Source organism: Pollachius pollachius, assembly GCF_949987615.1.
Source record: "Pollachius pollachius genome assembly, chromosome: 3".
Lineage (NCBI taxonomy): Eukaryota > Metazoa > Chordata > Actinopteri > Gadiformes > Gadidae > Pollachius > Pollachius pollachius.
Window position 1 is genome coordinate 21,889,460 of NC_136936.1, and position 12,332 is coordinate 21,901,791.

Sequence of the window (12,332 nt, forward strand, 5' to 3'; positions counted from 1 at the left end):
GGCTAGTGGTTAATTACCTCTATCAAAGCCTGCTTCCTCGCTGAGGCCACGTCCCCGGTGGGTCCCCAGGGGCCGATTAGAGCTGCACTGAATGCACGCCTCCTGGATCTCTACCCCGCCGTGAGCATGATGTACACACAAACACACACACACACACACACACACACACACACACACACACACACACACACACACACACACACACACACACTCTAACACTAACCCTTGGTTCACCACACCTGTAAAAGTAGTAGGCTAATAGTGTAGCGACAAAGAGCTTCATATTGTTAGCATCTGCATCAAGCCAGAAAATCTACAGACAGCTAAGCAGGCCGAGACGACAGACAGGAGAAGCTAATGGTTAGTTGACCTCATGATAAAAACTGAAAGAGAAGAGAGTTTCCTCAAAAAACGTGTGAATTGGTTTGGTGAACAGCACAAAGCCAATCAAAAGTTGAAAATAATTATAATAATATAAGAGAACTAGGATTTTCCTGCTAACATTACAAAAGGATGGATTACTGCTATTTCTTGTTCGGAGCTAGCCAGTGTCTCCAAGTATTTGTCCATTGGTAAACAAGCAAACCAGGCAAACTAAACAGATTGTAAAACAAAGAAATACACGATCCAATCACAGCAAAGAGAGACTAACAATGACAGTAGTTGTTTTGAGGCGTCCTCCCTTCACTCAGCGGTGTCCTAAACGAACTGCCAAAGCTACTTCAGTCAACAGTTTCAATGAGACTTTACAATTAGAAAGCCGCCCCAATGTACCTCAGCAAAAATACAAACAATCATAGGGCCCTGCAGGCGTGTATATAAATGTATTATTTTGTATTATCCAGAGGAAGCCAAGTGAAAATATTTAGAGTGCAGTGGTGAGAGGGAGAGGAGGAAAAGAGGCGACTTGTGTGTTAGCAAGAAGTGAGAGAGGGAGAGAGGCCTTGAGGAGACTGAAAACAACAGAAAGAGACAAGATGGATTGAAAAAGTGGGGAAAGAAGAAAGAGAGTGACAGAGAAAGACACACAAACCTATACTCACCAAATCACTAAATGGGCCACTGCATAATCACACCCGACGAACGTCAAGTAAAAAACCCTTTTATTTCCATTACTCTTTTTGCCATGATGGATTTGACTTTCATTGTGTGTGTGTGTGTGTGTGTGTGTGTGTGTGTGTGTGTGTGTGTGTGTGTGTGTGTGTGTGTGTGTGTGTGTGTGTGTGTGTGTGTGTGTGTGTGCGTGTGTGCGCGCGTGCAGGTTTGTTTCTTTCCCATGCCAGTTGCTTCAATGCCTGCCCACAACCATTTTTGGACTTTGGATATATATTTGCATGGGAGTGATTATATGTGTCATTTGAGCATAGCTATAATCAAGGCTACAGTACATTAATGATAGTCCGCCATAGCTTGTGCATGGTACTAGCCAATGACTGGTGGAAGACCCAACGGAACACCCGCATCATGCGGGTCAGGCACGATTACTAAGTGGAAACTAATCGATAGTGTGACTTGATTTTCTTTCCCACAGGTTGTCCTTGTACTCCCTCTGCAATCAATACACACACACTGTGGCAACCTGGCCATTGCCAATTAAGGAGATGCAGAGCACCTGAGGAACAGGTGGAGAAGCAGCTTAAATAGCCTGCTTCTCCACTCATTCGGGGCTCTCTCAGCCATGTGGCTCGTGCCTGAGCGGTAGAAGCCGGGAGTGGTAGCCACGCCGACCTCACCAACAGACCGGACCCGGAAACCCCTCACCCTTTCAGCCCCAGTGTGTAAGAAACTTAAGTTGATGTATGATTTCCCCTTTCTGTTGTGAGCTGCACGCAATAAAAACCGTTGCACCGCAACCCTGCCTGAGCGCTTGTTTCGGGAATCGCAGCCGCCGACAACCGGGGATTGCCACAACACACACACATGCATGCGCACACACACCCAGACACACAAGCAAACCTGGTCATTATCATGTGCATGTGTGCGCACGTTGAACTGTTTAATCTCTCTGAATCCCCCACCCCCTTCTCTGGTAGAAGTGTTTAGCGTGCAAAACAATGTGTGTGTGTTTGACACAGACAGGACCACAGACTTTGAAAGGTGTGTGTGTGTGTGTGTGTGTGTGTGATTGGCTGATATCACCCAGTTGGTCTTGGGAGGCTGTTTCCTCCATGATGGTTAAAGTCTGCTTGAGCATGTGGACCCTTATGTATGTTGTATCATCCGCCCCAGAACAATCTCTGACCAAACTCAAACTTCTCTTATGGTGGAAAACGTTTTGAATTTGAACTTTCGTTGCATTTAATATCTTTCCTTCATTATCCTTATATTAGCTATCTTCCACACTCCCTATCTCTCCCTCTCCCTCTCTCTTCCTATCTTTCTCCTCCTTTCAGATTGTCTTGTTTAATTTGTCTCCGACAATCTGTTCAGTGCTTAATAGTGGGCATCACTCAGGGGCAGGTAATTGGGGCGCATAAGTGAGTATGTATATGCATATGTGGGTGTGGCCAAGCCAGGAAAAAAGATTGCTCTTGCGCGCAAGCGCACACAGACTCACACAAGACAACTTTGCTGCTGACCCCTGCTACAATGAAACGGCCCCAAAGCCAATTACCTTCCATATAAACACTGGTATTCCAGCCCGCTCCGCTGGAACGCCCACCGTCGCTGCGGCTCCTCGGCCCTGTTTACAGAGGCTGTCCCAGCTGGCCACCTCAGATGATGGACGAACACACACACACACACACACACACACACACACAGGACCACACACACAAACACTCTCCAACCGGCCAATAAGAGTGATGCATAGACAAGCATAATACCCGCAGCTATGCATTTCTGGATGCAATAGCCTCAGCAGACATGGAGCTTTTAAGTGAGAGGAGGGTAGAAAACACAGACACACACAAGCGCCCCCCCCCCAAATATCAAGGCAGATCAAATTACCATGTAGTGGAACTGCTCTGGTTCGGTCGGAACCTAGCTACCCTTAGGGGTCTAGCAGAAGAGTCAAACAAACGTACCCCGCACTCACACAGCCAGGTCTGCACACACACGTACATGGACAAGATAAATAAGCAGGCATCACCAATCAAAGCACTCCTGTTTTACATTTCCCAAAAACACCGTGGGAGTGAGGGAAGGAGAGGGAGCTGGTAGAAAACATAAAATAGCAGCTAGCAAGTTAAGAGTTCATAACTCAGTTCATCGCTAAATCCCGAATGTCATCGGACAGCGTTTCTTAATGAGCTATCGATTCTATACAACTCCCCCGCCCCAAACCTCCTCCCTACTACAAGTCAGGCAACCTGCCTTTTCCACCTTTATTTCCTCAGCAACAAGGTCTCTTGATCTGAAACAACAAAATCTATGGAAGGAAAATGGGAGCAGAGGGGGAACAAATAAATCTTGAGCCTTTTCAAATATATTGACAAGGCCTGGCTTGCAGCCCTGCCCCACCCTGCTGATTTAGAGGTGTGTTCTGACAAGCGGCACCGCACGGGTGGAGAGCAGAGAACGACAGTCAGAAGCGGTTTGTCCGACACTGTATCAACAGACTGTGCCCAGGGACCTGGGCAGAGCGGCTATTTATTAATGTCAACTGCAGGAGTGCTAGGCTCATATCTGTGGCCATGTACCAGAGCGTTTCTGAGGTTTGGGGGTGTGGTGGGTTTAGAAGAAACATGACACTGACACACCGCTCACCTCTCCATCTCTCCCCTCTCCCTCACTCCCTCTCTCTCATAGAGGCCAAGCTTCCAATTCCCCCCTGTCCGGCTTCCATTTCACACACCTTTTCACACACACAAGGTTTCCGGTTCACAGTGGTGCACCAGTGGTGCACCACGGCTTGACGTTGGTGCACAAGTTATTATTGCGACACACTAATAACGACAATAACATTTTTTTTCACCCGACTCTGAAGAACGGCTGATCCATTTGAGATGCCCTCCCACATCAACCCCATCAAATGGGCTTCATTTAAGAGGATGAAAACCAGATAAGATCGGTACATTTTGGTAAAAGTAGCGAGCGGCTCAGAGTGGTCTGCATGACGCCTACAGTTACGGGATGAAAAGTGAGAAAAGGTCCTTGCTTGCCCTTTTTCCACAATGTTTTCTTGACCTTTACTGGTGTGGGGCTGATGCTATTGGCATGGACATGGATTGGTGACCTGCGTGTCCTTCAGGTGGAGTGCGGACGGGAGCACACACATGTGCACACACAAACAAACAAACACACACACACACACACACACACGCACACGCACACGCACACACACACACGACACACAAAGGATCGATGGATGGCCATCTGCTCTGGCAAGGGTTGGAGGTCCCTGGATGGCCATTGGTTGGTGTGGGCACACTGGATTATTCAGGGGGGCTGGGCCAGAGTAACGGCGGCTGGGATGTGCACGAAAGCCAAGGTCATTTGACACAGCTTCGCTGATATTGACTCGGAGAGGATTCATATCAGTTCTCGAGAAAAGCAGCCTACCTCTTCCCTTTCTGCGCTCAATAGATCCATGTCCCCTCTCACATTGATCCATCATGAATCGATGGCGGTCTATTCTGGTCTTTTTCAGTGAGTGCACAAATGTTCATATTTTGGCCAATAGCTCTGGATATATTATTTAGATTTAGAGCCATCCTTCATAGCAAACAATGTGTAACGCATCAGCAATCCACATCCCAGCCAATTATGTCTAGGATCAGTAGGTATCACTGCATCCTTTTTGCAGCCATTGTAGACAATATGTCCCATATACCAGTCAACCAAGGATAACAATGTGAAACAGACCCATGGAATATCACAACACCCATACACATTCGGTGACCACTGAGCAATTTCCGTTCCTCTACCTTCCCCTGAATGTATGCCAAAACTGATATCCACAGCTCACTGGGTCTAAAATTAATTATTGCGAAACGAAAGACAGAATTATGGCCTCCCGTTTTCCAATGGACGTATTACACAGATCATGCCGCTTAATGACTCAGGGCAACCTCTTTGTCACGTTGAATCACATCCTCCACTACTCATTTAGAGTGTCAGGGTTTTTGTTCAAACTACAAACGCCCGGAGAAGCCATACCTTTTCATGTCTCCCAATGCTTTCACAAAGAGTCTGTGTAAGAAGGGGGCTTGAGATTGAACTCAACAGGGATGTGCAAAACCCAAGAATTAAGCAGGTCTCGTTCAAGTCGTTACCAGTGATCAGTCATGGCCATTGCTAATCTAAAAGGGAGGGATCATTATATAAGCAGCTGTGTCTTTGGAGATTGTAAGTAACACCACCTCTTCCCAGGGGTTTGTGTAGGCTTCTTGCAGTGGGGATACGTTTACCGAACCAAAGAGCTCCTTGATACTGAGTCTGTAGCCATAGCATAAGTAATGTGCCCCTAGTGAGCTTGCATACACACCACACTACACACACACACACACCCACACACGCACACGCACACGCACACGCACACACACACACACACACACACACACACACATACATACATACATACATACACACACAGACACAAACACACAGCCTCATATTCATAAACTGTGCGAATGCAGTAGTGCATTTATTTGAACAAGTGTTTATCTACTTTAGGCCATGTTTCACCTGTGTTGGCATGTGATAACATATATTTTCTGAGGACCTCAATACAAGTGCTGACCACTTCATATAGTACGTTTGAACTGTGAGACTATGAGAGTCTTAAGATAATGGATGACTTCTATTCTTAAAACAAAAGAAAAAACAGTGGTATATGAGACACGAGAGAACCAAAAATGAAATTATAGCCATACTGTCAAAAAAGGGAAAAGCAAGACAGAAATGAAGACTTGGAATGAGCAATAAAAGAGAAGCATGTATTGGGTGTGTAGGTGGTGGGGGGTTGATGAGCTTGTGATATTTCAGTCATATTGTTATTGGTTTGCGTCTGAAATATTGTTGAATCACAATCTCTGTATTGTTACATCATGATTTGTGTGCAAATTATGCCATGCATGTAACAAATCATATTTGTCATGTGAACTCCAAGATATAGAGTGTTTGTGTGTGTGTGTGTGTGTGTGTGTGTGTGTGTGTGTGTGTGTGTGTGTGTGTGTGTGTGTGTGTGTCTGTGTGTATTTGTGTGTGTGTCTGTCCGTCTAGGGGGTGGGGTGAGGGAGGTAATGAGGCAGACAGACTGACAACACCAATGAGCATCTGGAGAGTTGCTCCTCTATAGGGTCCTATCACAACAGCTATTCCAGAGCATTCCAGCACTTGCCGGCAACAATAGCTGGCACATAGTTGCACACCCTGTCCCTGTCACATGCACACATGCACACACACACACACACACACACACACACACACACACACACACACACACACACACACACACACACACACACGCACACACACACACACTCTCCCATGCCCACACACTGACCGCACATAGACTTCCACATGCACGGGCACATACAGACAAGACACACACACACAGACACACACAAACCATCAACAATGGTATCAAAAAGAGGAGACAAAACAGTGGGAAAACAACAGGCGACCACCCCCCCCCCCCACTCCCCAAGGCTGGATGAAGAGGAGACCCACTAAAGAAGCACCCCCCACCCACCTTACACACACACCCACCTCCCTCGCTCTCTCACTCACACACACAGACACAGAAGGTGGGGAGGGAGGAGTATTGGCATTTGGCACCAACAGACGCTCACAAGCCTCCCCAGGGAAACCCAAAACATGAGGGGGAGAAGAGGAGAGCGAAGGGGAGGAGGAGAGAGAGGAGGTGAAAGAAGAGAGGAGGAGAAGAGGAAGGGGAGAAGAGGAGGGGGAGGGATGAGGAAAGAGAGGGGAGAGGAGGAGAGGAGAGAGAGGGGGGAGAGGAAGCGAGGCGAAGAGGAAGGAGAGAGGAGAGAGAGGGGTAGAGAGATGGGTGAGAAGGAGAGTGCGGGGAGAGACGGAGAGGAAGGTGAGAGGAGGAGAGAGGGGAGAGGAGGAGAGAGAGAGCGGAGGGGAGAAGGAGGGGGGGGAGAGGAGGAGAGGGGAGAGGAGGAGAGGGGAGAGGAGGAGAGAGAGAGGGGAGGGGAGAAGGAGAGGGGGGGAGAGGAGGAGAGAGGGGAGAGGAGGAGAGAGAGAGGGGAGGGGAGAAGGAGGGGGGGGAGAGGAGGAGAGGGGAGAGGAGGAGAGAGAGGGGAGGGGAGAAGGAGAGGGGGGGGAGAGGAGGAGAGAGGGGAGAGGAGGAGAGAGAGAGGGGAGGGGAGAAGGAGGGGGGGGAGAGGAGGAGAGGGGAGAGGAGGAGAGAGAGAGGGGAGGGGAGAAGGAGAGGGGGGGAGAGGAGGAGAGAGGGGAGAGGAGGAGAGAGAGAGGGGAGGGGAGAAGGAGAGGGGGGGGTGAGGAGGTGAGAGAGGGGAGAGGAGGAGGGGAAGAAGGGGAGAGGAGGCCAGTCTCCCCCAGCCTCTCTAGAGCTTAAGCGCATGCGGAGGGAGAGAGGACGGGGGTGAGGGTAAGAATGAGAGTGAAAGAGGCGCACACAGACAATGAAGGAAGGGCCGCCTCCCTTACTTCATTCTTCCCGCTCCCACTGCCCCCCTCGCCTCCCCTTCGTTTCATACAGGGTCACCAGGCTCAAGCCGCCACATTCAAACACTTCATTCCCCCTCCCTTAAAACACGCACCCTCCAATACCCCCACCTCTGAAGGGGGACAACATTTTTTCGTGTTATTTCTGTGTGGGTGGGTGGGTGTGGAGGTACGTGTGTATGTGTCTGTATGTTTGTGTGTGTGTGTGTGTGTGTGTGTGTGTGTGTGCGCGTGTGTGTGTGTGCGCGCGTGTGTGTGTGTGTCAGTACACGTGTATGTGCGTGTGTGCAAGGGGGGCAGCCCGCTAGTAGTTTAGGACAGAACCCCCCCCTTCTCATTCCAAGCCGGTCCCGCCAGGCTCCTAGCTTGGGCCTCAGCGATAAAACAGGTGGATGGAGGGCTGAGGGTGGAGTGGAGAGTGTGGTGGGGCGCAAAGCGGTGTGTAACACGCAGCGCGGCAGAGCGAGTCCACAGACAGCTGTTTGGCCTCCTGCCCGCCCGCTGAAAGGTGAGACCAGGGAGTGGGGAGGGAGAGCAGGGGCCAATATAATAAGCAAAACAGATGCGGGCGCACGCACAGGTAGCAGCGTTGAACGCGAGTGTGTGTGTGTGTGTGTGTGAAAGTGTGTGAAAGTGTGTGCGTGTGCACGTGTGAGTGTGTACACCTCGTAACAGAGTAACGTCAATAATTCAAATGCAATAATGTAGCTTCTGATTATTCCCGGTCCGTATCACCGCTTAGGCCTTCATCAAATACACTTCCAGTAAAGAGGGTGAAGTCCACTATAGAGGACTGGATCTCTCAGACATACGCGCACACACACGCGCACGCACGCACACACGCACGCACACACGCACACACGCACACACACACAGACACACACACATACATACACACACACACACATATACACACGCACACACACACACACACATACATATACACACACACACACACACACACACACATATACACACACACATATACGCACGCACGCACGCACACACACACACACACACACACACACACACACACACACACACACACACACAAACACAGAGTTGAGATCCGCTGTGCTGGCCACTGGGAGCCTTCAAACAGAGAACGACCCCTGCTGTGTAGCCTACCTCCATACTTCACTGTCGGACTAGTCCGCGGGCCACAGCAAATGAGTCTTAATTAACTAATAGGGCTAAAGATCCGTCTCCTCTCTCGTGTTGGATGCAGCGTGTATCCCCTGCTCGAAGGTGTTCATGAAACATGATAAGGTGTAAAATAATCACCCGTTTGTGATTTATAAAACTGCATTTTATCAGGAGCCACAACGGAGATGTCCTTATTGGGCGTCCATGAGGCAGATATGTGCATTGAGGGACAGCTTTCGGGGCCTTATATTCTTATTAAGAAATAGACTTACCCTGCGTGTATTTGTCTACGCGTGAGGGAGTGGGGGGGACCTTAAACTGCTACTAGTCCTAATATACGTCGTCACCAAACGTATGCACATACAATTATACCTTTAACAAACCAACCTGATCATCTCTATAGGCTTGAGCGGAAAGATACACCTGCTTCTGCAAATCTAAACGTCAAAACGAGCAGGCTGCAGCCGACGCAAATAATTCTGCAGTCTAGGAGGAACCGCACATTTTACGCCAATCGTTTCTACACATTTTACACTATGGGATTAAGGATTCCAGCAGCACAAGGTTTCGCACGGTCAACCCGAGCTCTAACCCCGGAGTCCAGCCGTGTCCCCCACGCGTCAATGCCCGGGTCCGGGGACGCGTCAAAGACCGGATCCGTCCGGGGACGCGCGGAAGCCCAAATGGGCTCTCCCTGCGAGAAGCGTCGTTGAACCCAACTTTGCCGGAACGCAAATTTAACAGATCTAGTCAGACATCTTTCAGCTTTAGAAAGGCACAAGACCCGTTGGGGTTTGCAGATAGCGATAAGATTGAAGGTGGTTTGCGGGAACCTTATAAACGCGTATGTTGTTAAATAAACGCAAAACATATTGAATCATTTGCCTGCAAATTACCCGCTTTTTCTACTCAGTTCAGCAATACAAATCGCTGCTTTGGGGAATCCTTTTACCGCATTCCTCTCAACCCCCCGCTGCACCACTCAGCATCAGCCTCAGCGGAGAGGACCGCTACACTGACTGCGAACACCCAACTTTCAGTGTCAATATCCGCAGCTAAAAAATAATCACGTTTCGTTCAACTGCATGAGGGTTAAGACCTTCACTCTTACCTGTCCATCCTTCGGTTAATATCCGTTTTTATCTCAGACTGTTGGCTACTTTCTGGGATCCATAGAAGTTGGGAGAAAAGGTCCGGTTCAGTCCATGCAGTCCCTCCACTCAGTCAGCGGCAGCGCGCTCTGACTACACCTCTCTCTCTCTCTCTCTCTCTCTCTCTCTCTCTCTCTCTCTCTCTCTCTCTCTCTCTCTCTCTCTCTCGCACACACACACTCTGCAATGTGCTCACAGTGTGTGTGCAGCGCTACTGCTACTGCTGCTGCTTGTGCTGCCACTGGAGCGGATTCGTGTGGTGGGAGGAGGAGGAGGAGGTGGTGGTATGGGGGAGGGAGGGAGGGGTGCGGGGGGTGGTGAGGCGCGAGCACAGCGCAGCCTACTGGAGTCGAGGCCTCAGCGAATGAAATCAGTCGAGTCGCATTTAATGGGATGAATTCTGCAGATCGCCTCGTTAGGTATGACATCATGAGCATTGGGGCTCCTGGGAAAAACCTCAGAAATCACATGCAAATAACGGACAGTTATATGCACAAGAATAATACAGTTGCCTACAAGCAAGGGCGTAGGAACCGGGGGGGACGGAGGGGACGTGTCCCCTCCAATATCGGAGACAGGCACATTTGTCCCACCTAAAAATTATACCGGATCTGTTAGGTTTCCGATATGTGTCCCCCCAATGTTAAACTAATTCCTACGCCCCTGCCTACAAGTATCGATAATTTAAATTAGCTAAATAAGTATTAAAGCCAGCAAGGTATTTTGTGATTAAAGGGATAATCCGTGTTTATAGCATTTGCTCTCCGTTAGCTGATCCTTTGACTGCAGAGTTGTAGTATCATTGGTCCTTTTCGTGTGAGGGCAATACACTTTTAATTGCTTTCCAAAGATTTCCAATGTTTGCTGAATAGTCGCATAATGAAAACGTGATTGTATTTTGTCTATGAACACATCATTCTGTGATACGCCGATGACAGTGAACCCTCCGTGTAGACCGGGCATAAGCTGCTGATAATAGAACCTAACATTTAGTCTAAACATTACAGCGCCGACGCAGAATTATCGGTGTGAATGTAAACAAACTACAATGTTGTGGTGTGTGCTCGTGACTATTTTGAACATTGGTATTCTTTGGAAAGTGCATCCCCCTCACATTAACAAGAGCTAGGCTACACTGCAAGTCAATAGAAATGGCTAACGGAAAGTAAATGCTAACCAATCCAACTTCCTTTCTGGACGCAAAATTATGAATTTCGAATAAAAGAACATGTCTCACTTAACACATATCCTGGCATGGGAATCTTAAAAAATATATTGCACCAGTTTTCAGAATATATATATAAATTATCTTGTGAGGGTGTTGAGTTATATCAGCCTACATAATTCTATAAGCCACACTTGAATACACAACATTACATTATATAGCAACTACCTAGTGCAATAGGCCTACTAGCCTTCAATATTGCATCCTAACACCTGAATTCTCTCTGAGGAAAGCTTTCAAACTCACTCTTTCACACACAATCCAAGTGCTGCCTATATAGTAGAAGTCAAAACGATAACAATGCATGTTTTTCCTTTTTCTTTTCCCTTCCATATCATTCCGAGTCCTGCTTCAGACGGGGGGAGGCGGGGATGAGAGGCATGTGAGTAGTGGAATCGCCTGGGCCCACACTCACCCATCCATGGAGATAAAAAACGACTGAGTGGCCACCATCCATTACCGCTACTACCCCAGAGGCTGCTCTCTCCTGGACAGCCCGAGACAGAGAGTCCATCCAAATAGAAACTTGGTTGTTCCGTCTCGTCACTCGTCACAGCGCATCGCTACGCTGCCACCTCCACCCAACTTATTATCCACTGGAGTTTGGTTGTTGTGCCATTCATGAGCATGCACATATTCAAAAGGTCACACAATTAAGGGTGTAGTCAGACCTCAGGGGACAGCAGCGCACACAAGACACCAGCCGGCACTAGTGTGTCAAGTGGCATTTATTCCCTGGCCCTCGGGCCATTCTAACCAATCACAAATAAGTGATGGCTCTAGTTATATTTTCCAGCTAACCTCCTCCCTAGGCAGTCCCATCCCACAATGGGACACCTGGAACGACGCGCTCCTAATGGGTGTGCTTGGGGAGAGAGAGCACCGTGTACTAGTGAGCTTCAGAGCGAGCGATATCCGTCTCAGGTCCATGGGACGGGGTGTGAGAGAGGGAGGGACTTTCGATAGAGTCATACCCATTGGATATTCCTTTGTTCAATTAATACTCCATATCTATTCTCCCCGACTTTGTGGTTGTTGTCTTTTTGTCATGTTCCTGTTCTTCTCGCTCCGGGAACGGTAACGGACAAACTGACAGCCCATGGGAAGAAACAGAATGGAAACGTCCTCACGGTAGACCGCACAAACAATAACATTCATGACCTTCTCTCAGCAAATTTTCAGCAGAGATGGTGCTGCCGCCGATGCTT

The 12,332-nt window shown here is 48.7% G+C and overlaps 1 protein-coding gene across 1 annotated transcript in view; it reads right to left on the reverse strand.

Annotated features, from left to right (window-relative positions):
- Positions 1-9,955, reverse strand: part of fat3a (FAT atypical cadherin 3a) — a gene marked incomplete at its 3' end in the record, with an annotated part of 149,039 nt that extends 139,084 nt beyond the window's left edge. Inside the window, 1 exon segment of the mRNA XM_079732103.1 lies at positions 9,860-9,955.
- Between the last annotated feature and the right edge of the window lie 2,377 nt (positions 9,956-12,332).